The 27,550-nt window shown below is 44.0% G+C and overlaps 1 protein-coding gene across 6 annotated transcripts in view; it reads right to left on the minus strand.

Annotated features, from left to right (window-relative positions):
* CXXC5 (CXXC finger protein 5) overlaps nucleotides 1–27,550 on the minus strand; it is a 65,402-nt gene that overhangs the window by 17,983 nt on the left and 19,869 nt on the right. For 5 of the 6 annotated variants that reach the window (XM_028738271.2, XM_028738274.2, XM_028738269.2 and 2 more), the window contains exon 2: nucleotides 11,694–11,792. The exons of the other annotated variant lie outside the window; for it this stretch is intronic. The gene's annotated coding sequence lies outside the window, so the exon portion shown is untranslated. The remainder of the gene's footprint in view (nucleotides 1–11,693; nucleotides 11,793–27,550) is intronic. 6 annotated transcript variants of the gene reach the window in all.

Raw genomic sequence — 27,550 nt, forward strand, 5'->3', positions numbered from 1 at the left:
AGTGCTGGACACAGAGAGATGTTTAGTCTGAACGCTGCTCTTGTGGTGTGAAGATGTGAGAGCGGGTCTGGCAGCTTTAGGGCTAGATGGAACCGTTTAAACTAAACCTCTATCAGGGAGGATAGATGGTTGTATCCTGTTGTAACTGTTATGCTTAAAGAAAAACAGTAAAGAATTCTGTCTGTATTTGAATGTTTCCTGCAAATTATTTCTACGCTCCATGCTAGACCTGGAACTCCTACACGCTTGGAAGCGGCGTGATACTCTGAAGGGGCCTGGTACTTGGAAGTGTACTGGACCCAAAGATAAGGAGCTTTGGTTGCTTAAGAAAACTCCAACAGGTCTTGGGGCCCTGTTAGAATCCCAAGAGGTTTTGGTTAACCCCATAACTCCAACAAAACACACAAGTTTCTATGTATGTCACCCACTCCTTTGAGTGGATTTGCTCTGCTGGGTGATGCCATATTTCCACACCTACATACTCCAACACGGTTGCGTCACAGCTCGTGTTAGTGGGACTCAAGTCTCTGAGCATAGAAATGAGTCAGTTTCCACAGTTCTCGCTGCCAGATAGACTGCCTCTGCTACTCTACCGTGAGTCAGCTCAGAAGCTGTTGTGCAAAAAAGTTCTAGACAGCCACACACCTCACTCACACTTTTCCCTCCACTGCTATCTGTATTCAGTGAATGACTGCTGCGTTTGTCTGGAGGTTTGAGGCCAAACTAACATATTTCACCATGTAATGGTCACCACCGCATCATAGTCGCATCCCCCCCCTTTTTGGACCCTAAAATCAGTCCCCAGAGCGTTCACCACATAGTAGTTGCTGGGGTGAAAATGCCTTGTCAGTGGGCCATTTTGTTTTGCTCAACAGCATTTCCCCGCTTTTGTACATGAAATGGTTCTGCTGCAGCCATTTCCCAGGCTCTTCCCGGGCCTGCCTGTGGGACATGCCTCTTGGCAGAGCCGGCCCTCAGCCCATGGAGGATGAGGCAGCCCTGTGCGGGAAGCAAAGGTGGCAGCGGCTGAGGAGGCCTTGCCCGACAGCTGGCGATGGAGGAGAAATGCAGCAGCAGCAAGGTCTTGCCCGGAGGCGGGCAGCTGGGGCTCATGGATGTGCCCAGTGCCCAGTAACAGAGGGGTGCATGCCTGAGGCAGGGCCTGTGCAGCAAGCCCCACTTTTCCGAGTGGGGCTCATGGGGCAGGGTTAGAGACCTAGGCTAAACTATGCATTTACTGCATAATAGTTGCACCCCACTTTTTTTGAAAAGAAAAATCAGCATTAAAAATGCAACCATTACGTGGTGAAATACGGTATTTGGAACAGAGCAGCTACGTTTATATTATCCACATGCCTGTCATGTTCACATATAAAGCAATGAAGACCAGAGGAGTCTGCTGGATCAAGTCAACGGCTCCTCTAGCCAGCATCCTCTTCTCACAGTGGCCAACCAGACACTCCAGTGGGAAACCCAAAAGCAGGACATGAAAGCAAGAGGACTCTCCAGCCCCCATGGCTTCCAGCAACTGATGCTCTGCAGCACTGCTGCCTCAGACTGTGGAGGCAGAGCTGCACATGGTAAAGAGCGCATGGGAGAGGGACGCAAAAGCCTCTCCCCTGCATCTTACCTCACAGCACTTTATTGTTTCTCAGAGTTTTCTCACAGCCTAGCTCAGCGTTGCTACTGGAGCAGGGCTGAGGGAGAGCGCAGGGAGCCAAGGCACAGAGGGCCTTTACCTTCCCTTTCCTCAAATGTTGCTTCCCATGTAAAGAACAGCTCCCACCTCTCCTTTACCTATATACAAAGAGGCACATATATGAATGCCCCTTCATGTTGTGGCTGACCGACAAAGTCAAGGAGAAGCCACTGCGCTGCCTCAGCAGGCCTGGGCACACCGTCCAGAGCCCCCACGTCCGTCAACGCAAGAAGGGGAGGAGGGCTGAGGCTGCCTGTCCCACCACTGACCTCCACATGTTGCCAGGAATGCAAGAAAGCGTTCTCCATGAGGAGATTAGGGCCATGGCCTTGGGATGCTGCTCCCCTCCATGTCCTGGCTGAATGCATGAACTGGCAGGTGAGAAGAAGGTGAATAAGCCTCTGAGCAAGGCTCCAATATCTGGCTTTTTTCTTTAATCTATCACCTTAAAAACATGTTGAATTATGTCAAACTGGGAACAGAAAAAAATCATTTTATTTTATCAGCTTTTGAAAAAAACTAAGGTTATTGTTGCTTTCAGCAACCAGCCATAATGACTCAATTAAAAACAACTAGCCCATATACAGTAAAATCTCCTGTACTGTCAACAGCAAAAGACAGACAACCAATTATCTTTATATGCTGATTTCACACACAGGTGCTTGGGATGCGTGTCCTTTTTTGCCCCACCCTGGTTAGACTATTAATGCGCATTTGCCTTCTTCTTTTGACAATCTCATGTGGTATCTTCTTTCTCCACCTCCCTTTCTGTCCAGGTTGTTGTTGTTAATTAAATATATATACTGCCCTATCCCTGATGACTCGGAAGACGCAGCGGCAGAAGAATCTCCCACAGGATACACTGGGATCTAAAAAGCCAGAAGACTTCTGAGCTAGCCTGAATGGACCCACGGGGTTCCACCACCAGGTTCCATCCTGACTAAGTCATGGTCTTCTGGGATGCCAGGCTCTGCCCAGTCAGGCTTTCCCTAGTCTATCCTAACTCCATCTCCAGGCCCACAGTGACCCAACATCCAAGGACATATACTTTTTAAAATCAAAAGTTGTCTCTGCCCTTTAAGACTGATTTCTGCAACAGAAGGAAGCAGAGGACATAAAGCATGTGTGACAACCCTAGAAAGGCCCATATAGCCAGCTCTAGCTAATACGAGTTCTAGTTTCCTGCTATTATTACTACTACTACTACTACTACTACTACTACTACTACTACTACTACCACCACCACCACCACCACCCCCCCACCTTTTTCCCTGACAGGACTCAAGGCAGCTTGTATACAGATAAAACAAGAACCGCTAAAATCCTAGGAAAAAAATCACTGAAAACAATTAAACATGAATAGAATTTTAACTATATGCTTATATAAAATCTGTTTAGAACATTACAATAAGAACAGAAAAGCACCATCCCTTTCATTAAAAACCGTCAGTTCCCCAAACCCTGCTGGAACAAGGAGGTCTTCAGCTGCCGGCAGAAGGACAAGGAGGGAGCCAGTCTACCTTCTCCAGGGAGAGACTTCCGAAGTCTGGCAGTAGCCACTGAGAAGGTCTTCTCCTGTGCCTGTGGGGGTGGTGGGACAGAGAGAAAGCCTCAAGGTTCTCAAAACCCAGGCAGGTTCATGTGAGGGGATACAGTCCTTCAGATAGCTTGAACCTAAGCCATGTAGGGCTTTACGGGTTATAACCAGCACTTTGGATCATGTCTGATGACCAGCCCCAGTCAGCAATCTGGCCGCAGCAATCAAGCCATTAGGGTGTTTTCTCTCACCATTAACACTCCATTATGTCAGAGCAGTTCCAGCCAATGGCAGCAGGAGGTGGGGAATCTGGAGTGGCAGACCTTTTTTAGTACAGTGGTACCTCAGGTTACACACTTAATTCGTTCTGGAGGTCCGTTCTTAACCTGAAACTGTTCTTAACCTGAGGCGTGCTTTTGCTAATGGGATATCCCACTGTCGCCGTGCGGCCGTGCAATTTCCGTTCTCATCCTGCGGCAAAGTTCTCAAACCGAGGTACTACTTCCGGGTTAGCGGAGTTTGTAACGCTAAGTATTTGTAACCCAAAGCATTTGTAACCCGAGGTACCACTCTATATTAAATAGATGTAGCTATAGCAAGTATGTATAATTTCTTCCACAAAACCTTGGAACCTCTTCAGCTGTTTTTCCAGAAGTAGAATAGGAAGCAGCCAAGATTTCTATTGCATATTGCATGGAAAAAATTATTGGGAATATTCTGAGCAGAAATAAAACCACACATAAGCTACATTAGTTTGCCTTTGGACATACCATACCAGAAGGAGCTGACAGAGCTGTTACAGTCTACCGGACCGATAATCCACAAACTAAGATGGATTCATTGTACATGGCAGATTGTAACAGCTCCAAAGAAACCATCACTACCTGCTGCATTTATTCACTTGCTCTTTAAGGGCCCAAAACATGGGATTTCAAAGATAAGGTGCACTAGTTGTTCTGATCTGCTGCACACATAAACCCTGCCAGGAACAGGGGGGGGGAAACACAGCAATCTCCAGACAAAAATAAGCACTATTACATTTTCAGTGTTCTGCTTCAAGGACTGAAGTTACTATGGATGACCAGAGATGGTGGACGCACCTCTGCTAACTGCAAGGATTTACAGATCCATTTCCGCTGTGATATTACCACACAAAACGCATGGGAAGATAAAAAATAATAATTCTACTGATTTGGCCAAGTATTTCCACAACTACGGCACAGGCTTCAGTTTGTTCCATCTGGGAAAAAGAAGCATGCTTATTTACTTAAATCAAAAGAATTTGAAACTGGTCTGTTTCCATGCAGCACCTTCAAAGTTAGTTTCATCATAGGTCTAAACTCCATTCAGGGTTGTCATCCACCAAAATTAGGTCAAAGGGTTTATTTTGAACACATACCAGGCTTTTAAATGTTTACCTTGTTTGTAAAGCTGTCAGGCTCAGGGCGTAAAGGATCTTTTAAGACTGGAACTAGAACAATTGCACAGCCTGCTCATGTCATCTGAAGGTTATAAACTGCCCTAAATCTGGTGAAAATTCACCCTTATAAAGATGTAACATTTATTCTGAATGTAACAAAACATTTATAATGCCTGAATTTAAGGAAATCTCTATGTGGTTTACAGAACTATTTAAAAAAATAAAATTATTGATAAAACCTGTTAGAAATAGGTATTTTAAAATATTCAAAAATTGATTAAAATCAACAGCAGCTAAAATGAAACAGAAGGCATGCAACTTCTGCATGTGTGGATAGACTTGTCAAAACAAAAATGTTTTAAGCAGCTTCTGAAAAGAGCATAGCAAAGACTCCTGCCTACTGTCCCTAGATAGCGAGTTCCAACGTGCAGAATCAGTATTATGTGGTACCTGCAAAAGTGCCAGTTCCACATGGTCCCTTAGGTAAGCCAGAACCACTCTAGCACAGTGCTGCAATTCTCATGCCACAGAGCTGCCCCAGGTTCATGTGAAGCTTCATGTGGCTTAAAGGTAAAGAACCCCTGACAGTTAAGTCCAGTCGCGGATGACTCTGGGGTTGCGGCACTCATCTCGCTTTATTGGCCGAGGGAGCCGCCGTACAGCTTCTGGGTCATGTGGCCAGCATGACTAAGCTGCTTCTGGTGAAACCAGAGCAGCGCACGGAAACGCCGTTTACCTTCCTTCCAGAGCGGTACCTATTGATCTACTTGCACTCTGACGTGCTTTTGAACTTCTAGGTTGGCAGGAGCAGGGACCGAGCAACGGGAGCTCACCCCATCACAGGGATTCGAACCGCTGACCTTCTGATCGGCAAGCCCTAGGCTCCATGAGGCTTACTCCCAGGTAAATGCGTATAGTATTGCAGTTTTGATTGAAGCCAGTTTGAAAGAAGATTCTTCAGGCTACAGAGCATAAAAACCAGGAAGTACTCTTGGAGGTGATAAGGTTTGTTGAAAGAACTTATTCCCACAACTGCCAAAGTTTTGCAGAGCTCCCTACACCAAAGTACATAATTGGGATTATGTCCTCCAGCTGTAAAGGAGAAGGAACAGCTACTAGGTGAATTAGAATGCCCACTTTCCAAGGTGAATATCTCCCAGGAAGGGACCTATTTGAATGCCCCATGAAACAGGATAACCACACCAGAATAGAATAGGGGATCCTATGCAGGATGCCCACAGGATTTTCTGGCCCTGTACACTGTATGTGGATTGGTCCCTCCAATCCACTGAAAGTAAGAGGGCATAAATTTGCATTAAATTTGCATATGATTTGCGTCATATGTAGATACATGTCCATAAGTATCTAACAGACACAATGTGAACCTGCAAAGCTTCCGTACTCCTAACAAAGGCATGCAAACTCTACAAGCTTAAATGATCACATTTTAACAATATACTTCCCTGTATCGTAACCCTAAGAGAGAGGCCACAGCTCATTGGTTGAACATATGCCTTGGTTGCAGACGGTCTCTGGTTCAACTCAGTATCTCCTGTTGAAGGTTCTCAGGTGTCAGAGATGGGAAGACACCTCAGCCTGAGGCCCTACTGGGACTTGCACAGTCAAAGATGGCAGCACTGGGTTAGCTGGACTAACAGCATGATTAAGTAGAAGGCAGCTCTATAGCATAGCATTTTAATAAAGATGCACCTTGTGCTACGCTACAGAAGCTTGTTGGCTATACACAGCAGACTACAAGCCAAAACAAGATACTTATAGACTAAAAAGAAGATCTCTGCAGTCTTAACCAAACGTTCACCACAGGCAAACAAGCAGCAACAGTGACTGTCACGGCCTACTCACTTGCTGGCTCTCTTGAGTTAACTGCGGCCATGACAATAGAAGTGAAGAGGAGAAGCGCCTGCCTGCTCACCCTGGACCGGTGAGCAAATAATAGCAGCAAAGAAGGGAGCCCACGGGGCAGGGGAGCTATCAAGGAGGGCCCTCAACTTGGCATCAGCTCTGGAGAAGCAGGGAGAGCATGTTGTGCCCCAGCTCTTGCTCTTTGCGCTATCCTGAATGCACAGTGGCTTGTCAGATTTGAGGATGGCAAGCAGAGAGCAACAGGAACTGAATGCCGTTGGTAGACCGGCAAGCTGGTGATGAGCTGCCAGTCAGCATTATGTCTCTTTGGGGAACGTGTGGGTGCTAAAATGAGTGCCAATAGACTTCATGAATGTGCAGGAAAAACAGCTGCCTCTTACTCCACAAACCATTTACTGGCCCTAACCCGTCAATTGTATCAACTTCCCCTTCCCCTCAGGATCCTGTGGGATATGATCTGATTGCACCAAAAGCGAATCACAGGTAGGGAGGCTTGGTGGACTGTGCCTGAGGGGAAGGGGAAAATAAGTGAAAATGTGATCTACCAGACAGGAAGACAACATCTTCTGTGATCTGTTCAGTTGTAATGGGAACAGCCTTCAGAGTGGAAAGCAAAGCCACCTAATGAGGCATCTCAGGGAGTCGTGAGAAACACACTTTGGCCTGGTTCACACGTAACACAAAGCCAAACCATGGCTTCCCATGAACTATTGCAGCCACAGCACACCTCTCGCAACCCTGCTGCTGACCCAGGGTGCAGTGACTGCTGGGTTTAGCTGAAGTACAAACCCAGGCTTGTGATTTGTCTCACACCAGACAAGCCATGAGCCTGGGTTCTATGCCAAACCATTACTTACTCCCAAGGAGTGCAGTGGCCACGATCTTCACCCTAGGAGCCCACACATTTGCACTTAGCCATGATTTGGCTCACCATTACATGTGAATACACCTGCAACGTGCGGAAGCAGAAACAACCGATGAGGCAAATTGCTTGTTGGAGGGGCAGCCTCCCCACCCTTCCTTTTCAGTGCCAGGAGACAGCAGCGGATGTGGGGGTGTCACAGCTAGCACTGCGTAAGTGTGCTGTTGTTGAGTCACCCCAGCTGGTTCCAGCATTTGCCCTCCACAACCATCTATTCAGCAACACGCTGGCTGAGATACTCCCATCTGCAGCCCCGTCTCCCATTGCCAAGAGATGCAAGCAGGAAGGACCTTCTCTCCCCCCTCGCCCCCCCCCCCACAGCAGCTGCCTCATCAGTCACAGTTTTCACCTTCTCCTCCTGCCTGCTCTTTTAGCCATTCCTAGGCTATGAAGATATTGCTCTGCATTTTCAGGCCCTTTAACTAAACATGCTCCGCTTGGACTTTCTGAATCCTTACTCACCTTTCCCCATTACCGTTAACAGCAACACTCCTCTTAGATCTTCCTCCAACGTCCTGCCTTTTCTTACCAAAACACCCACCCACCCAATATCTAGCCTGTGACTCATTTAAGTCTCCAGGTCCTTGATTTGGCTCTCACCCTAATCTAAATACACTGCAGACAGCGCTCTGTTGTGCTCTCCTCTCCTGAAACGCTAAGATGTGACAATTGACATTCCTGAGTGATGTTTCATTACATGATCAGGCAAGTGGATAAGACAGCGTTCCTTGGAGCAAACATGTCACAACTGGTAGGAGGATGGAGGTGTGCTGGATAAAGCACATGTGATGAATGCAGAGGTGCATGTTTCCCCACACCAAACATGGTGTGTCCCCATCACCAGCCAGGACTTCCTGCCACATGCCAAGCCATTTCATGGTCCACATGGAAGAGACATCTATTTAGGAAAACTGCCTTTGTCTGAAGCAGCCCCCAAATAGTGACACTTTCTTTTTTCTGACTTTGCCTTTCCAGCAGCTTATTCTGCATTTATACTTTTCAATAACAAATGGAGACAGGACAAAGTTCCAAAGGATAATGCTGATGCCTCGCTCTCCCCTTGTCCTGCTGATACAGAATGTTTTGCCAGCTCTCCTAATGCACTGCAGAGACTCTCAGCTCAGCTGAATAAAGAGACGAGATTCAGCTACAGCAGGAGGTGGGAAGAGGAGGGAGAGAAGGCCCTGCCTCATGAATATTCAACTGAAGCTCCAGGCCCCCAGCTAATCCTTAAAAATTTTCACTCCAGAGGGATCACAAGAGTTCTAAATAGAAAAGGCCGTATATTACGGATTAGTAGACAGAACCCATCCCTTCTCCTCGGACAGACAAGAGCCTCAAGGTGTGGCTTGCTTCTTTATTTTGTTACTCAAATGCTACCATTTGATATCCCTCCCTTCTTCAATATTCTCTATGGACTCAAGTATCCTATTACTGCATATTTTAGTTATGGGTGTTTATCTTTTAAAAGTTTTAAACAATTATATTAATTGGACGCCCTAATTATAGTTGTTTATATTTTAATGCTTGTGTGACATTGGTTTTGAAACTTGTAAACTGCTTAGAAGGCTATTTTGGCGTTAAGCAGTATAAATAATAATTCTTGCCTATTATTTCTAAGTCTGTTGGTTCTCCCACTGAGTGTCATGTAAGTTTGGACTTACAATCATAGTCATATTGGAGCCCAATATCAAATACTGAGTATAATATACAACTTTACTCATGGGAAAAGTTGTGAAAGGAGGATAAAAAAATTACGGATTGTTGTACGTTGAAAGAGAACTATATGAAAATGATGTATCGTTGGTATCTGACTCCTATAAGATTCGCAAAAATGTATAAAAACACTTTCAACTTACATTGGAAGTGTAAGGAAAAAGAAGGCACATTGTACCACATGTGCTGGACATGCAAAGTAACAAAATAATTCTGGGAAATGATATATAATGAATTGAAAAAATGTTTTAAGATAACCTTTGTCAAAAAGCCAGAAGTTTTCTTATTAGGAATAATAGGTGATGAAATACCAAAGGATTTGAAAAGACTGTTTATGCATGCATCAAGAGCAGCAAGAATGCTTTTCCCCCAGATATGGAAGGAAAAGAAAGTCCCAACCAAAGAAGAATGGATAACCAAGATGATGGACTTTGCCGAAACGGCAAAAATGACCATGAAGATCAGACACCAAGATGAGAAGAAAATTAGTAAAGAATGGGGGGGAATTATAGAGTACCTTAAAGATCACTGTAGATATTTAAAAACATTAGCAGGATTGTTATAACATTTATAATGTAATAAGGTTAAAGATAAAAGTGGATATAAAATGAATTTGGAAAATGTAATTAAATGCAGTAGAAAGAATAGACAAATATTTGAAACGGGGGGGGGGCAGGGGGAAGTCCGAAGATTCAAGTAATCTCAGATGTGTGAAATTTGAAAATGATTTAAATATAAATAATGCTGTTAAAAATGAATTATTATTTTTTTAAAAAAAACACCAATCATTTTACTTTGTAAAACTGAGAGCTGAAACTAGGTGCACTGCATTTGCAGGTCCCACACAAGCACAGGGGAGATGTGATGAGCCTTTCTGGGAAAACCAGTGTTAGCAACATTTGCAAACAGTTGTCAAAATAAATCCAACTTGGATATTCCTGATTATTTGGGAGCAAGGTCAACCAAACACATGCAATATCCAAAAGTGAGCTTAAATTGGCAATAACATAAAAAGAGGCTGTTAGATCAGACCAATGGCCCGTCCAGTCCAGCATCCTGGACTAAATGGGACGTACCCATGGGAAACCCGCAGGAAGGACCCAAGCGCAAGGGCACTCTGCCCTACCCTTCTGCCACGTGGGTTCCAGCAACTGGTGTTCAGAAGCATTACTGCCCCTGAACGTGGAAGCAGTGCACAGACATCTTGGCTAGTACCCATTGATGTCCTTAAGGTAAAGGTAAAGGGACCCCTGACCATTAGGTCCAGTCGTGGCCGACTCTGGGGTTGGGGTGCTCATCTCATTTTACTGGCCGAGGGAGCCGGCGTACAGCTTCCAGGTCATGTGGCCAGCATGACTAAGCCGCTTCTGGCGAACCAGAGCAGCGCATGGAAACACTGTTTACCTTCCCGCAGGAGCGGTACCTATTTATCTACTTGCACTCTGACGTGCTTTCGAACTGCTAGGTTGGCAGGAATTGATGTTCTTATCCTTCATCAATTTGTCCAATCCTTTTTTAAAGCCATCCAATCTGGCTGAAGCCCACACACATGCACAAACTTGTGTGCTGGTTTGGGGATGACGCATGAGAACATTTAAATCAGCAGTTCTCAACCTGTGGGTCCCCAGATGTTGTTGGACTACAAATCCCATCATCCCTGAGCTCTGGCCTTGCTAGCTAGGGGTGATGAGAGTTGTAGTTCAACAACATCTGGGGACCCACAGGTTGAGAAAAGCTGGTTTAAATGGTTACATGCATTTTAAATAGTGCTTTTGCCGGGTTGGAAGTGAAACTCCATTTTGCAGATTTGACGTACAGATCTGAATCTTCACATTTTACATTAAGTTATAATATTCACTGTTAACTTATGATGGCATCTATTTTGTCTAAGTTTGAACCATTAAGATGACGTGTTAAACCTTTCCAGTAGGATCTCTGCCAGGAGGCAGTTCTTCATTTTTGGTGGCAAAAATCATTCAAGCTGGTTTGGTGCAAAGCAAAACACCAGCATTTAAAACCCGAACAAAACCTTCTAGGATACCCCAAGTGTTAAGGCACAGCGGACATGCACACATTGTAGCTTATTTTGGAAGGAATAAACAAAGAGCCATGGAAAAACCGAGTTACAGAAATGAGAACTAACAAGGTAGAAGTTTGGAGTGCAAATTGTGGCCCCTTCTGGAGTCTCAGCCCAGGCCCCTCCTTGCACATCATCTGCCAGCCTGGGTCACCTAGAATGGTGGGCGGCTGCTGTGTGATTCCTAGACCAAGTAATCAGATGGAGCGAAGCTGTTTTGCTAAGCTCCATTATTGATGGGCTGGCAGATGGTAATCAGATTTCCTGACCAAGTGTCCCTTAATTAGGCGAAAAAGAATTTGAGAGCTCACCTCCCTCCTGTTGAAAGTAATGGCAAACATTCCATTGGCTTCAAGCAGAGCCTCACAGAGACCAGTAGGTCCATTCTGCTAATTTGTAACCCACATTACAACAACCAAGACTTAAAAAGTTGCCTACCACACTTTGGTTGACTGTTCTTTCTTAACTGAAGATCCTCTTATGCAAGCAATCTGTCTTTGTCTCCTCTCTGTAGTTGCTTACTTGTACAGTGAAGAGCTGAAACAAAGCAACAAAAATTTAATACATTTCAGATTTAAAATTCTTTAGAATTCTGAAATTATGGCTTTGAGGTGTATCTTTTCCTTTTTTTTTAAGTACAGTGGTACCTTGGTTTAAGAACAGCTTAGTTTATGAACAACTTGGATTAAGAACGCTGCAAACCCGGAAGTAGGTGTTTTGGTTTGTGAACTTTGTCTTGGAATAAGAACGTATTTCGCTTCCTGTTGAGTGTGTTCCATTTGGAAATTGAGTCCTCCGCTGCTATGGGAAAGCACACCTTGGTTTAAGAACACTTTGGTTTAAGAACGGACTTCCGGACAGGATTAAGTTCGTAAACCAAGGTACCACTGTAATGTGTTTTAAGATAATGTTTTAAGTATCAACTTGCTGGCTTCTTGCTTCTTCCTAAAATATTCTAGCCCCACAGCATGCTTAACTGCTAATGTTGGGGTAGAAATCAAATTACGAGAATCTGCATTTGAATTTCTGCAAGCAAATTAAGAGTTAGGAGATTTTGCTTGAAAAACCCATTACCACTCTAATGTAAAGTAAACATCATCTCCTCCCAAGGAACTATAATGGCTTCTTCCTGTCTACCACAGAGAAGGCAAGGGCATTTTCAAGAAAAGTCCCCCTGTTCGCTACGTTATGCTGTTATGTAATCAGCACTAGCAGCACCACCTACTGCCAGTTTATAAGTATCACAAACATTATGCTACTATAGCAGGCGGGTGTTGGGGCGAGAGCGCCTTTGTGGAGTTAGACATTTAAAGAAGTCTGCGCCCTGGGGCCAGGTAGCCAGGCACAGAAAACTCCTTCTAGGATGGCATCCAATTCAATGATAATTTGCCCCAAGTTGCATCACATCACCAAAAGTATTCATGGAATGGTTAACCATGCCCAAAAGATCAAGCCTTTAAGGAACAACATGAAGGTGATCAGTTCAGGCAGGTAGGCTGGTGCAAAACAGGCTGGTACTGCGGATAACATTATTATTGTTTACTCAATGTTATTTCCTGCCCTTCTCCGTTAGATCCCAGGATCCGTTTACCAACTAATTAAAATTCAATATTAAAAACAGTTCAAAACTGTAAGTCACAGGGTTCCTGAAAACACACATTCAGTTGTCAAAGACCAAGGTGAGAGGAATAGGAAGGACACACTAAGAACGGTGCCAGACGCGCTGAGTGATGTGAGAATATTCTCATGAATGAGAATATTCGAGAATATTTTCTCCTAGAAAGTTCTCCAGAAAATATTCTCCAAACTGTAAATTCTAAGGAAAGAACCAGTTTTACAACACACATTTAAAAAATCTAGTAAATAATAAGTCAAGCTGTGATATTGCCAGTGTAAGTAATGAATAATGATTTTTTTGATCCAGTTACATTATTGGGCATTGTGTCATTCACCATTGGCAGTTCTGAAATGTGAACTACAGAAAACATTTTTTTTCTTTTTTAGTTTTAAACATGCTATTCATTTAATTTGATGAACATTTGAATTCGTATGTATTTCAACCATATGTAATAGCCTTTTTCCTATTTTGGTGTGACCTTATTCTTAGCAATTCTATACCCTTGGCCATACAGTGTGGGATGTTTTGTTTTTTTACAGAAAGGAGCTTTAATGCATTATACCAGGCATAGGCAAACTCTGGCCCTCCAGATGTTTGGGACTACAATTCCCATCATCTCATCATTAGCTAGGGATGATGGGAATTGTAGTCCCAAACATCTGGAGGGCCGGAGTTTGCCTATACAGTACCTGCTTTATACACTTAAAGTACCTAGGCCTATACAATTATGTGTAACAGCATGTGAGGTGGCCTTGATTTAAACAGTTGACATTTCTGTATGTAGATATGATTATTAAAGAACATACTCATGTAGTGGACCTGAGATTTTTTTATACTGTATTCCTTTTATTTTAAAAGTCATACATACACAACATAATTAGAATTCAAGTTGATGGTAAATATATGGTAAGTGGCTGGCCTAGTGATTAACGTGAGTCATTCGTGTTGAATTTTCAATTTCAAGTTTGGTGCAAAAAATCAAAGAATGGAATTCCCGGCATTGCCCCATTGAATAAACGTATCTTTGCAGTTTTTGCTTTCCATCTGAACACGTTTACCCATGAATAAACATGTATATTAACTAATTATATCATTTTCAATGCATTAAAATTATATCATTTTCAATGCATTAAAATGAATATTCTCCTATTTTAAATGAAAATTCTCTAATATTCTCATTAATCGAGAATATTCTCGAGAATTTAACATCACTAGACGCACTTCTGTGGGGAGAGAATAGCACAACCCAGGACCTGGCATGGAGACTGCCCTCTCCCAAACTGCCCAAGGGCACCTCAGAGGATCTGATCCCCCAGAGAGAATGTGGGGAAGGAGGCCATCTTTCAGGTATCTAGGGCCCAGGTCATTTAGGGCTTTAAATACTCGTATGAGCACCTGATTGCCAGTTTTCTTCTTTAATTTAATTTTTATTACAGATTTTCTTGTATAGCAAAGGTACATTTAGCATCTCTGTTTTCCATTCACAGTCTTTTTTCACAGTTCAGTTCCATTCGGTGTGAGACACTGCTGTTGCAGACATCATATGCGACTGGGGGGAAAGAGGCAGGGAGAGAGAGCAAGGGAGGAAGAAGGGAAAATACTGATCTTTCATTCTATTGCATAGTGTTTGTGCAGGGTTTCTGTGTCAGGGTCACGTGAGTAGGTCATTTATTTATTTATTTATTTATTTATTTATTTATTTATTTATTTATTTATTTATTTATTTCAGTGCAAGGGACTAGACGGTCGGTACATGGTTGGTACATTCAGTTGGTTGCGGTCTGGTTTGTTTATATGTGTGAAACGGTGGGGTGGGGGATTGGGTCAGATTAGCCATATCGATGTGTACGCTGTTGGAGGGGTCAGGTCATTGTCCTGTTGAGCTGTATATGTGATAAAGGGGAGCCACACTGGTGTGAAGGCATCCTCTTTTGCTTGTGCCTGTGCTAATTTAATTTTGTTGGTTAACTTTTCTAGCAGGGCAGTTTCCCACACAATCTGGTACCAGTCATGCCCACCAGGCAGAGAAAAATACAAAGCAATGCCAGGTTGAATGTATGTATCTGGGGTTGAAGACCAAAGGCAGACTGGCTGGCCTAGTGTTGTTAAAGACAAGGTTGCCAACTGATAAAAAGAAACTTGCCCGGCCTGCTCTGTAACTCAATCAGGAGGTAGATATTTTCACGGAGTAAATTTGAGCACTATCATTTGTCAATGTTTACGGGTGAAGCTTATGTTAAACAGAGCAACCCTGGCAGGAATTTGAACTCTGCTACTAAGTTTGATTTTATACGTAATTCTATTGTGCTTCTCTCGGATCTTACATTTCTTTCCTAACAAATAATGTTTCTGACTGGTAGCTAAAAAACTTATCCATGATGTTCCGTGACTCTAGCTTAAAGTTATCGGTGAAAAAATAAAATAAAAGCTTTGTCCTTTGCCAGAACGCACTATCACCTTAGACACCAGTATCTTCCTAAGAGTTAAAGATTGGTGCTATGAGACTACAACAGTTTAAGTGCTGTTTGGGGCCTCATGGAAAAACTGTATTTGTTATCATCTAACAGTGATGGCAGCAGATGGTGAGGTTAAGGAGATTAGGAGTAGGAAGTCTAAAGTACATCACATCCAGCTCTCGGCCTGTCAGACCTCCATTTTGGGAGACAGAGCTAATGGTCATTGCACACTTCCAGGCATTCAAAGGTAAACCATCCTGTTTTACTCAACCAGTTTCAACTAAGATGAAAGGGTCATGCCCAGCTCCACATCCCAGACCAGAGGGTCAGATACACAGGTTCTGGAAACACAAGACTTTTCAGATGTGACCTCTATATTATGGGATGCGCTCTCTGACCATATGGTCCAGCAGCACATTTCCTACCCAGCATACAGAAAAGCATCCTAAAGATGCCCCGATTTTCTCCTTACAGTAGTGGTCCTTGTGGCTAACATTACAACAACATCATCATCATCAGAGCTACATCAGAAATAGGAAACCAGGCATGGGAGACTGTTGTAGCACCAGATGACAAATGAGTAAAAGAACTACTGAAAGAAAATAGGGAGATTGCAAAGAAACTGGACAAATTATTGGCATTAGTCTTCACAGCAAAAGATACTGGCGACATACCGACATATGGATTGCTCTTTCCCGCTAGGACATTGGAAGAATTATACATAGAATAAAAGAAGTAACAAGGGATGAAGTTCTACAGAAAATTGATAAAACAGAAAACCAGGTATGGATGATATACTCCTGAGAATTTTGAAAGAATTCAGATGTAACATCATTTATTATCTAACAAAAAATATGCAACCTGACCGTGGCTTTCATACCATAAGATTGGAAAGTAGCCCATTTCACACCAATATTGAAACAGTGTTCTGGGGAAAGTCAGGAAATCACAGATCCATGCACCTGATGTGCTTCTCAAGTAAGTTGGTAGAAAGCACTACTAAAGTTTTTTTTAAAAAAACAAACAAAAAAACAGTGCTTGAAGAGAAATCAGCAGGACTTCTACTATGGGATGTATGGTCCAACCAACATTTTTTAATTGTCTGAAGTGGTTCTCAAGCATGTCCATCAGCTCACCTCTATCTATATAGTCTTGAACTTCTCTAATGTTTTTGATGAGGTTCCTCACCAGAACTTGCTGAATAAACAGGATGACTTATCTTATGGATTGACACTTGATCAAAGAAACAGGAAACAGAGGGTGGAAATAAATGGACAGTTCTTGAAACATAAGCTTTGCAGTCCCCAAGCGTTATACTGGAATTACAGTGGTACCTCGAGTTACAAACACCTCAGGTTACAAACACTTCAAGTTACAAACTCTGCTAACCTGGAAGAGTTACCTTGAGTTGAGAACTTTGCCCCAGGAAGAGAACGGAAATCGTGTGCTGGCGGCACAGCAGCAGCAGCAAGAGGCCCCATTAGCGAAAGCACGCCTCTTATTAAGAACAGTTTCAGGTTAAGAATGGACCTCCGGAACACATTAAGTTCGTAACTAGAGGTACCACTGTACTTCACATGTTCTATCAGCTCTGTGAGTTGCCTCCATGGAAGGCCTTTGACACTCAAGAGATATATATTTTAGGGAGAGCAAGCCAGGACAATGCAGCTTGTTTGCTCTGCTCAGCTGGGGGTTGGGAAGGCGCCTGCCTCCCAGCTGAGCCTTAAACTGCACCGGGGATCACTCATCTGGGGGGCAGGAGCAGTTTAAAGAAGCCGAGGGAGGAACAAGCTGTATTGGCCCAGCCTTACAGCCTGCTCCTCCATGAGAGGGGCAGAGCGATGGCAGCTTCACCCAGCAGCAGATCACAGGTGAAAGCACTGCTGCTCCAGAGTCCCTCCAGGTTGAAAGCAGACTTGACAAACAACTAAATGGCACCATGAGCAAAACCCTTGAGAGCGAGAGAAATTCTGTGTTAGTGAGGATTGGGCCTGGAATTGTCAACAGCTCAGGAATGCAAATACTGTATTAATCGTTTCAGAAATCCATCAAAGCAATGCAGAATCTGTAGACAAAAGTCAAAATACTTTCTTTTCACCAAACCTGTTAATAAGAACAACTGCAGTCAAAGAAAATGAGTTTTGCCTGTGCCTCACATCTTCTACATTGAAAATGACTATTCGTGGTAATCTTAAATGAATTATCACATCGGCAACTTTAAAAGTACTCAGTGCTTTCAAGTAAAATGAAGGGGACATTTTTGTTTATTGTTGGCAGATGCCAGATTAACTACCTTTTAACATATTTTCACCACCCCTTTTGTTTTGCAGACAAGGGGGGGTGAAGAAGAGAAACAGCACAGACATTTCCCACTCTTCCAAGAAAAAAAATAAGTTTGCTCTAGAGTTTATTTTTTGAGAACACACCAGGTTAAGTACAGCGGTACCTTGGGTTAAGAACTTAATTCGTTCCAGAGGTCTGTTCTTAACCTGAAACTGTTCTTAACCTGAAGCACCACTTTAGCTAATGAGGCCTTCCTGCTGCCGCTGTGCCGCCGGAGCACGATTTCTGTTCTCATCCTGAAGCAAAGTTCTTAACTCGAGGTACTATTTTTGGGTTAGCGGAGTCTGTAACCTGAAGCGTCTGTAACCCAAGGTACCACTGTACTGCGAAACCAAAGACTAGATTCAATAGAATAGAAAGGAGTAAGCAAAATTTCCACAACCAAGAGTGGGGATATTACTACAGCCCCTTGACCAGAACTACAGGAAAGCCAGCGACCACTCTTCTAAAGCTGCTTGACACTTGGGGGGGGGGGGGATAAGCTTTGGGCCAAAATGCAGCATATAAATAAGCCATGACATAACAAAGAATGAGGCAAGGATGATGATAATGAAGCAGGAGCCAGAATTATCTGTGTGGGTTTCTGGCACAGCACTGCGTCCCTCTTCACAACACTAGGCTGCCATGACTGCCTCTCTAATCCTGAACATTAAGAGGTGGCCGGAAAGGAAAGTCCCCTCCCCTCATCCCACCTGCATCATGCCAGATACAGCAAACTTTTTCAGCAGGGGGCTGGTCCACTGTCCCTCAGACCTTGGGGGGGCTGGACTATATGGGGGTGGTGATCGAATTCCCATGCCCACAAATAACCCAGAGATGCATTTTAAATTAAAGCACACATTCTACTCATGTAAAAACACTCTGATTCCCGGACCGGGGGACAGAGAAGGCGAGTGGGCCGCATCCGGCCCCCGGGCCTTAGTTTGCCTACCCATGTGCCAGACCTTAGGCAGCTCTGCCTGGGGGTATCAGGAACTGCAGCAATGCTTTGAGCAAGAAAATGAAAGCCTGATAATATGCAATACCAACAAAATTGATTGTGCACTGGAGTACCTTGAAGAAACGCAGGCATTGGGGAGCCACACTCGTGCCACCAGGGTTATGCCAATGTAACCCTGGCAAACCTCCATTAGCAGAGGAGCCAGACTTGGGCAGAGCTGGGAAAGGAGGAGGTTGTTAGCCTCAACTCCCTCACATAACAGTCCTGTCTCCAGGGACAGCATAACATGACTCCAGCAAAGAAGAGTCACGTAAATTATGTCCCTTCAGAGCCCAAAATAACGTCCCCATCGCTTCCCACGCAGCCACAACTGAACTTAAGATTTCATCAAATTATTATTATTATATTTATTTATATCCCACCTTTTCCCCAGGTTGAGACTCAAGGAGGCTCACACAAATTAAAGCAGCAGTGATAAAATACAAAAAGCTAAAAGCATATAAAAGATAATTGTCAAAAGGTAATTCAACTCTTAATAGAATTTAAACAATATTAAACACAGATCTAGTAAAATACAGATACTAATAAAAGCAGCACTACTAAAGCCCTTTCCTTAATGCAAACTCTGTAGTTGGTCACAGCTCAGCCTGTAGCAAGTGAAACTGTGTTGGGCTACATCACTGGCCTCATGCCTAGAGCGCACAAAGGGGAACTCTGGTGAAAAAGGACTTTGCACAAACAGCCTGGCTTGAGATTAGTGTGCTCTTCCAACACTTGTGAACACTGATTTTTCTAAAGCCTGTAAGGCAGGATGGAGAAGCTCCATCCTGTAGACCCAATGATGACCTACATGGGTTGCAAATTGTCCTAAGAAGCTGCTTTTGCCAAACCACACCCACCTGCGCCACACCCAGAGCCAGCCCAATGCAGTTTGGCACCTGAGGCAAAGCACAAGATGGTGTCCTCCTCTCTGCCAGGGAAGGGGTGAGTGAAGATCTACAAGTACGGAATAAAGATCCACACTGGGGTCTGCTGTACCTGTGGGTCCTGCCGCATGAGGCAGTTGCCTCCCCTTGCCTCATGGGTCGCTGGCCCTGCCCACACCTGCTGATACCCGCTATGAGGCAGGCAAGAACATGGCTTCATAATGGGGCTTGCAAACAAAGCTGTCTAGAGTCAACTGTGAGCTCCACTGAAACTGGCTGCACATCAAGAACTCTCTAGTGCAGCTGAGGAGAGAGCACAGCTCTTTCAAGCGCCAACATCACCCAGTTGTGAGCAACTGTGCTTTCCAAATACTATGGAAGCACCTGCAAGGGTTTTGAAAGTGCCAACGATCAGCTGATCATCAGTGGTTGCAAAGGGTTGTGCATTTGCCATAAACCATGAGGTTAAAGGAAAATGAGTTGCCTGATGTCATTGTACTGTCAAGTGATTGACAGGCTGATGGTGCTGTCGATCTGTCAAAGTTGGCCCATGGGTGGAGGAGTATACCATCCCCGCTGCAAGGCTTACAGATCTCGAAGTCCTGAGACACAAAACAGTGAACAGGAATGTCCCCAGGACTCCTGCAAACTGGGTGGAAGGACTAGCATTTCACACAGGTAACCAAACAGGGAGCATTCAATATGCATAATACACAGGACAGTGACTCAATACTGTACAGTGGTACCTTTCTTTAAGAACAGCTTAGTTTATGAACAACTTGGATTAAGAACGCTGCAAACCCGGAAGTACAGTGGTACCTCGGGTTAAGAAGTTAATTCGTTCTGGAGGTCTGTTCTTAACCTGAAACTGTTCTTAACCTGAAGCACCACTTTAGCTAATGGGGCCTCCCGCTGCCGCCGCACGATTTCTGTTCTCATCCTGAGGTAAAGTTCTCCACCCGAGGTACTATTTCTGGGTTAGCAGAGTCTGTAACCTGAAGCGTATGTAACCCGAGGTACCACTGTAGGTGTTTTGGTTTATGAACTTTGCCTTGGAAGCAGAACATGTTCCACTTCCTGTTGAGTGTGTTCCATTTGGAAATTGAGTCCCCCGTTGCTATGGGAAAGCACACCTTGGTTTAAGAACGCTTTGGTTTAAGAACAGACTTCCAGAACAGATTAAGTTTGTAAACCAAGGTATTACTGGATACAGAAAAGTGGAAAGGGAGTTGTTGGGCATAAAATGCATAACATGCAAGAAAATGACAAGACTAGTCACTGAACAGTCATAGAGAACAGCTCATATACACTCCCGTAACTGCAGGGACCATGATCTTTTGAAAACAATGAGCATGTTCAATGTCAACATTCCTGAGAAGCCCAGAGCTGCATTACAGTTACTTGGGTTTAGCCTGAAGTAAAAGAGACGGTCTCCTCTTCAGCACTCTCCAAGATGGTTCAGAGCACTCTCTTTAGAGCACTTAGCTCTCCATTCCACCCATACAGACATCCACATTACAAAGCCACACAAAATTGCATTATTGGTCCAAAGTTGAAGATACCAGCAAGATACCTTTCTGATATTAGTGGATGCAGTATTATCAATTTTATTAGTAGCTTTTTCCATTTGCTGCCGATGTGATAGAATGGGAAGGGTGCAGCTATTTTCATATGGTGGAATTCAATGCCAGTCCTACTCAGAGTACACCCATTGATGGGCATTACTAATTAGGCTCATTAATTTCAACCTCTGTGTAGTAGCACTTGGCTGAATAAAAACCATCCTGGTAGATTCTGAAGTCCTTTCCATTCATGGCACTTTTTATGAACAAATTATTGGATTTTAAGGATGGCTGGCAAGCTGTGAAGGAGCCCAGGGTGTATACATCCTTCTGCCAAACTAGAATCTGTAGTAACTGAAGACCGCAAAAAGTTGGACTACAATGACCAACACTGCAGCAGCATCCCAATGAGAGTTCATACACGCCTAAATTTCCAATTCAGAGCTGGCCAGCTGTCATTTTTTTTAAAAAATGCTAAATATGAGCAGTCTATCAAGAAAAGGTTCTTATGAGGATCTGTCGGTGGCGATGCCCAACTTCTGGATAAATTGTTTGTCTGTGGCAGGTCAGAGAGTTTTGTGAGAAGGCTGGCTGGACTGGCCACAGTGTGTGTTAAGGGCTGTCTGAATGTCAAAAGGAAGACTGCTTACAGGTCAGAGGCGGCAACTGCAGAGAGTCTTCAACAAAATCTTAAGCTCTTCTAAACAGGACTTTGTGCACCCTCCACTGTTCCTTTAATCTTCATCAATGGTATGTCTTAGCCTATGCCATTGTCCTTGGTGCACTTGTGGGCTATGATGAAAGCAACAAAGGAAAAATAGACATGCTGCTTTCAGAATAATTTAAACTGAAAAGCAGCTTGTCTCTTCAGCTGTGCAAGTGGCTCAAACACCAGAGGGATGGCAAATGCATGGAAACAAAATGGAAAGCTGCTGGGGAACGGTTCAAGTTGTTTCCCCACTATACGGATACAGGGTAAGACAGTGTGTGGTTCTCAACAACAAAGAAGCCAAAGCAGTGGTTCTCAATGGAACAAACTTTAAAAAGCAGTGATCCGCAACCAGTTTGCCCATACCATCTCTTCTCTTTAAGTTTGGTTGTGTTCATGTGGTTTCCCCAAACCAGAATACTCAGATGTGCCTCCCCAGTGATAATCAGAAAAAAGACTTGTACAGAAGCATTAATTGCATTAATTGACTGCTGAGAGGGCACACATTTCTAACAAATCAGAAAGATGTTTTCCAAACGGCATCAGAGCTTCATCAATGGGAATTGCACGTTCCAGAGAAGTATTTTGATGCAGCACCACAGAAAATCAGTAAGGCTACAATCCTGTTGTTGTTGTTGTTGTTGTTTAGTCGTGTCTGACTCTCTGTGACCCCATGGACCAGAGCACGCCAGGCACTTCTGTCCTCCACTGCCTCCCACAGTTTGATCAAACTCATGCTGGTAACCTCGAAAACACTATCCAACCATCTTATCCTCTGTCGTCCGCTTCTCCTTGTGCCCTCCATCTTTCCCAACATCAGAGTCTTTTCCAGGGAGTCTTCTCTTCTCATGAGGTGGCCAAAGTATTGGAGCCTCAGCTTCAGGATATGTCCTTCCAGTGAGCACTCAGGGCTGATTTCCTTCAGAATGGATACGTTTAATCTTCTTGCAGTCCATGGGACTCTCAAGAGTTTCCTCCAGCACCATAATTCAAAAGCATCAACTCTTCAGCGATCAGCCTTCTTGATGGTCCAGCTCTCACTTCCATACATCGCTACTGGGAAAACCATGGCTTTAACTATACGAACCTTTGTTGGCAAGGTGATGTCTCTGCTACAATCCTAACCTACAATCCTAACCTAACTACAATGCTAACCTAACCTAAAAGTTCTCCCCACTGAAGACAATGGGACTTGATTCCAAGTAAATGATGGTCAGAAATGTCTTTGCATGCATGGTTATTCAGAGTGGACCCAAATCCTAAGAGCCATCTGAGTGTTTAGAAAGGAGGCACATGAAGACCAAAACGCAAAGTGTATGTACGGATTGTGTTTACTAAGGACATAGATGTATGGAACATGATCATTCCTAAGTAGTACAGCAAAAAAAATGAGCCAGTGAGCATGTTTATTCTTAATTCAATAAAGAGGCGAAAAAGTTGGAGCAGGGGTTCAGCAACCTTTTTCAGCTGTGGGCCGATCCACTGTCCCTCAGACCATGGGGTGGGCCGGACTATTTTTTTTTGGGGGGGGGGGGATGAATCAATTCCTATGCCCCACAAATAACCCAAAGATGCGTTTTAAATAAAAGCACACATTCTACTCATGTAAAAACATGCTGATTCCTGGACCGTCCACAGGCCAGATTGAGAAGACGATTGGGCCGCATCCGTCCCCCAGGCCTTAGGCGGCCTACCCCTGAGTTAGAGCAACTAGCACACAAGGCAATGGAAGCCAACAGACTTTCAAACTATTCAGAGTCTGTAGGTAGCCAAAATGTGAAGGAGGATGAAGAGAGCAGAATGGAACAGATGGAGTTATAAAATATAGCACTGATGATTCTCGACACTTAAATCCAGTAAAAACCAAACACTTCTCAATGCTGAATGCCTCTTCTGTATAATGGGTCCAAATATGTTTGTGTTGTTTGGCTGATCTGCAGAACTTCCACTCACTCTACATACTACCATCGTCCTAGTACCAGGATACTGAGATGCAACTCATAAAAACATATGCTGGATCAGGCCAATGACCCATCTAGACCGCATCCTGTTCTGAGAGTAGCCAGCCAAATGCCTGTGCGGAACCTGCAAGCAGGACGCAAGCTCCAGACCCCTCTCTCACCCCAACCCCTGGGAACCCACCAGGCTCCACCTCTGAGGTTTTTATTTGTGCCTTCAAAATAAGTTCACAAAGGTTACTGGTCTGTAACATTGTTTTACACATAGGCACACAAACCCATTAGTCATTTGTGGTCTTTGAAAAACTAGAAAGCAGCTTTTGTGAAATATACCTACAGTAAAAAAAAAATGCAACGGGCTACAAACCGCTATTTTTTCACTCCTGGTTTAGAGATCACTGTGAAAGTTGGCTGCTGTTTTTTTCCTAAATGTGCAGCTCTATAATGTTGCAATGCCTGACATAAAAAATGCCTCAGGGCACATGTTTTGCCTGATTTGCACACCAAGTCACTGAATGCGCACTTTAAAAAGGCAAGAGTAATGTAAGACACAACTCATTTTGTAATTGTAACACAGAGAGAAACAAGTACTGTATAAATAGCAATAGGGAAGAAAACCTTTCCTGAGGAGTCAAACCGTGAGCCTGTATTTGGAATGCTTTGCATACTTCTGGTTATCAGATTATAGCTGAAGAAAGTAAAGCAATGACACCCATGGCCAGCAGTTGCAGTCATTCACCGAAGCCACACTTACTAGGTCAAAGGTCTCCAAAAAGAACAGGCACAACAGCAACAGGATGAGCACACTCCTGAAACAAACCCACCCTACAATACTGTGTGGATCCAGCGTAATAGATGGAGTCTGGAACACAACCCTCTCAATCCTGCTGTGTCAATTCAAGGAACAAGACTGACCAGCAGCGGATCCTTAGCTGGAATCTACTTGGACCTCCACAGGTGAAAGGCAACAATGACTGAGAGAAGAACAAAAAAACACTTTCCTACTGTTAGGATGAGAAGCCAAAGTAACAAGTTATCCACCTTTGGCTAATCACACTATCTGGGAGAATCCATGTAATTATTAGCAACTTAAGTCAACAGACTACTGATTCAGTGGAATTAAGCTAAGTCTGCCTTTTCTATTTTGCAAACACTCATGAAACTTTGAGTTCAATTTTTTTTTTTGCTTTGTCCAGCTCCATTCACACAACTTGCTTCAGTCCAGGGGAGCTTGCAGCCCTGCTTGACACACAGATCGCATGAAGCCTTGAGCATAAATTCATCAGCTTGGGGCAGCTGTGGCTTTTAATTAGCCAATGTTGACTTTTGGCCATGCTTTCATGGGCTGAGGCAGTCATGCAACCACCAACAGGCACACAGAGAATCCTGTTTTGATGTTTAAACACAAGCATTCCAGAAAGGCCATAGCAAATGTCACAACCCAGGCCACATTAACACTGACTGACAGTCATACAGTCGCCAGAGCCTGTGACAGCACAGCAGTAAGGGAAGGCGGGCCAATTAAAACCCATGGCCCACAAATTACACCATGTGACTGCCTAACAGAACCAGCCAAATGCATCCACCATTTTTACTGCCCTCATTCTTCAACAACTGCTCAGGGAAATTTTCCCTTTCTGAAGCTTGTTCTGATCTTTCTCTCTGGAAAGATTCAGGCCAGAGGCATAATTTAAAGTTGACTATCTAAACTGTAAATAATATACCCACCTTCAGCAGGAAACAGAAGTCTGCCAATATCCCATCAGAAGTCTGCTCAAAAGAAATGAAATAATACTTTACAGTTGCTGTATCTAGGTCTACCAAATTTGGGAAGCACAAGTTGTCTGATATGCAATGTTAAAGGTAAAGGGACCCCTGACCATTAGGTCCAGTTGTGACTGACTCTGGGGTTGCAGCGCTCATCTCGCTTTATTGGCCAACGGAGCCGGCATTTGTCCGCAGACAGCTTCCGGGTCATGTGGCCAGCATGACTAAGCCGCTTCTGGTGAACCAGAGCAGCGCACGTAAACGCCGTTTACCTTCCCGCTGGAGCGGTACCTACTTATCTACTTGCACTTTGATGTGCTTTCGAACTGCTAGGTTGGCAGGAGCAAGGACCGAGCAACGGGAGCTCACCCCGTCACGGAGATTCAAACCGCCAACCTTCTGATTGGCAAGTCCTAGGCTCTGTGGTTTAACCCACAGCGCCACCCGCGTCCAGATATGCAATGTTATGGATATGCAAATTGTGGATTTATGAAGCAGACATCTGGGCAGAGCAATCCTAACCCCTACTCTGTGGTGCAGGGATAGGATGCTGCGGAATGTCCCCTCTAGGGCAGGAATGGCCAAACTTGGCCCTCAGCTGTTTTGGGACTACAACTCCCATCATCACTACCTAACAGGACCAGGGGTCAGGGATGATGGGAATTGTAGTCTAAGACAGCTGGAGGGCCAGGTTTGGCCATGCCTGCTCTAGGGGCTCCGCTGGTGGTGTGGACCTTCACTCAGGTGCTGCTGCACCCACTGAAAAGTCTAGTTAACCTAAAGCCCCAAAGAAGAGCATTGCACTGCCTAGAACTGGTGTGCTACACACATACGCACACACTCCCCTAAAATGCTGGAATAGATTATAGGGCTGCTGTGGAAAATCTGCTATTCCACATCACCCCAGCCCGTTAGGATTGCTTCCTTAATTATTAGCATGATGAACTTCCAGTATTTCCAACAGGTGCTTTACCTGTGCAGCAAAAAGAATCCGTAGGACTGCCACCTACCCTTCAACAAACACGTCTGAGTGAGGCAGCCAGTCAGCCATTGAACACTCCACAGTTTTGGTCCTAAGGGACCGCCAAGGCAGCTTTTTAAAAAATGAAAATACTATACAACCATTTTAAAGGGATTCCTTGCTCCACCCATTAATTTCCTTTGGGAATCTGTTGGGGGAATGAAAGGAGAGACACCCCTTGTCTGCTAAGAGATTAGCACTGCGGCAGTGCAGCAGGCATCCCTATTGAATCCCAAGAGACCCACACTGTGACAGATGCTGGCCGCTGCCACAGAATTAATGTGTCAGAAGATGCTGGGGACCTTAAATGACTCAAATTTATGGGCTTTTCCATTGGCTGGCCATTTTTCAGGGTTGGAAAAGTCAACTAGATCCTGAAACGAACCTCAACATCCTTCTCCAAGAGGACTGCAATGCATGCCATAAATGAGCTGAACTCTACGCCCCTTGCTATTTGAAGTCCAATTTATTTCAAGTAAGCACATCTTTCCATTTTTACTCTCCCCTTAATTAGAAGTGATTTGGTGAGATACAGTATTCAACACAGAGAGAGAAATTCTGCTGAAATCGTTGGACCTCTGATTATGACTTAGTACAGTATCACCCATAAACAGCGGCCCATATATTTTAAAAAACTGGAATAATACTCTATCTATACTTCTACACTTCCTTGTTTTTTTTACTCTTCAACATTTCTGGAAATTTTACATCTCTAATTATATCCCAAGTGTCAGACTAGTCCTGATAAACAATCCCAAGTCCCTATTTTGCAAGCAAAAATTACTTCAATGTTCTTAGAAGCATTATGTTAGTCAACCTATTCCCATAATTGCTCTAACAGCAAAATCTGGGAATTGTGGTTACAAACTTGAGGGTCAGAATGAGCAGAGGGATGGAATGAGCAGCGCACTGCCATTTTCAGAGACACAAAGTGAGGGTATGGTTTTAACTTATATTGGTGAAACATGTGCAAGCTTTCACTGTATATGGAACCC

The sequence above is a fragment of the Podarcis muralis genome, chromosome 8, assembly GCF_964188315.1.
Source record: "Podarcis muralis chromosome 8, rPodMur119.hap1.1, whole genome shotgun sequence".
Lineage (NCBI taxonomy): Eukaryota > Metazoa > Chordata > Lepidosauria > Squamata > Lacertidae > Podarcis > Podarcis muralis.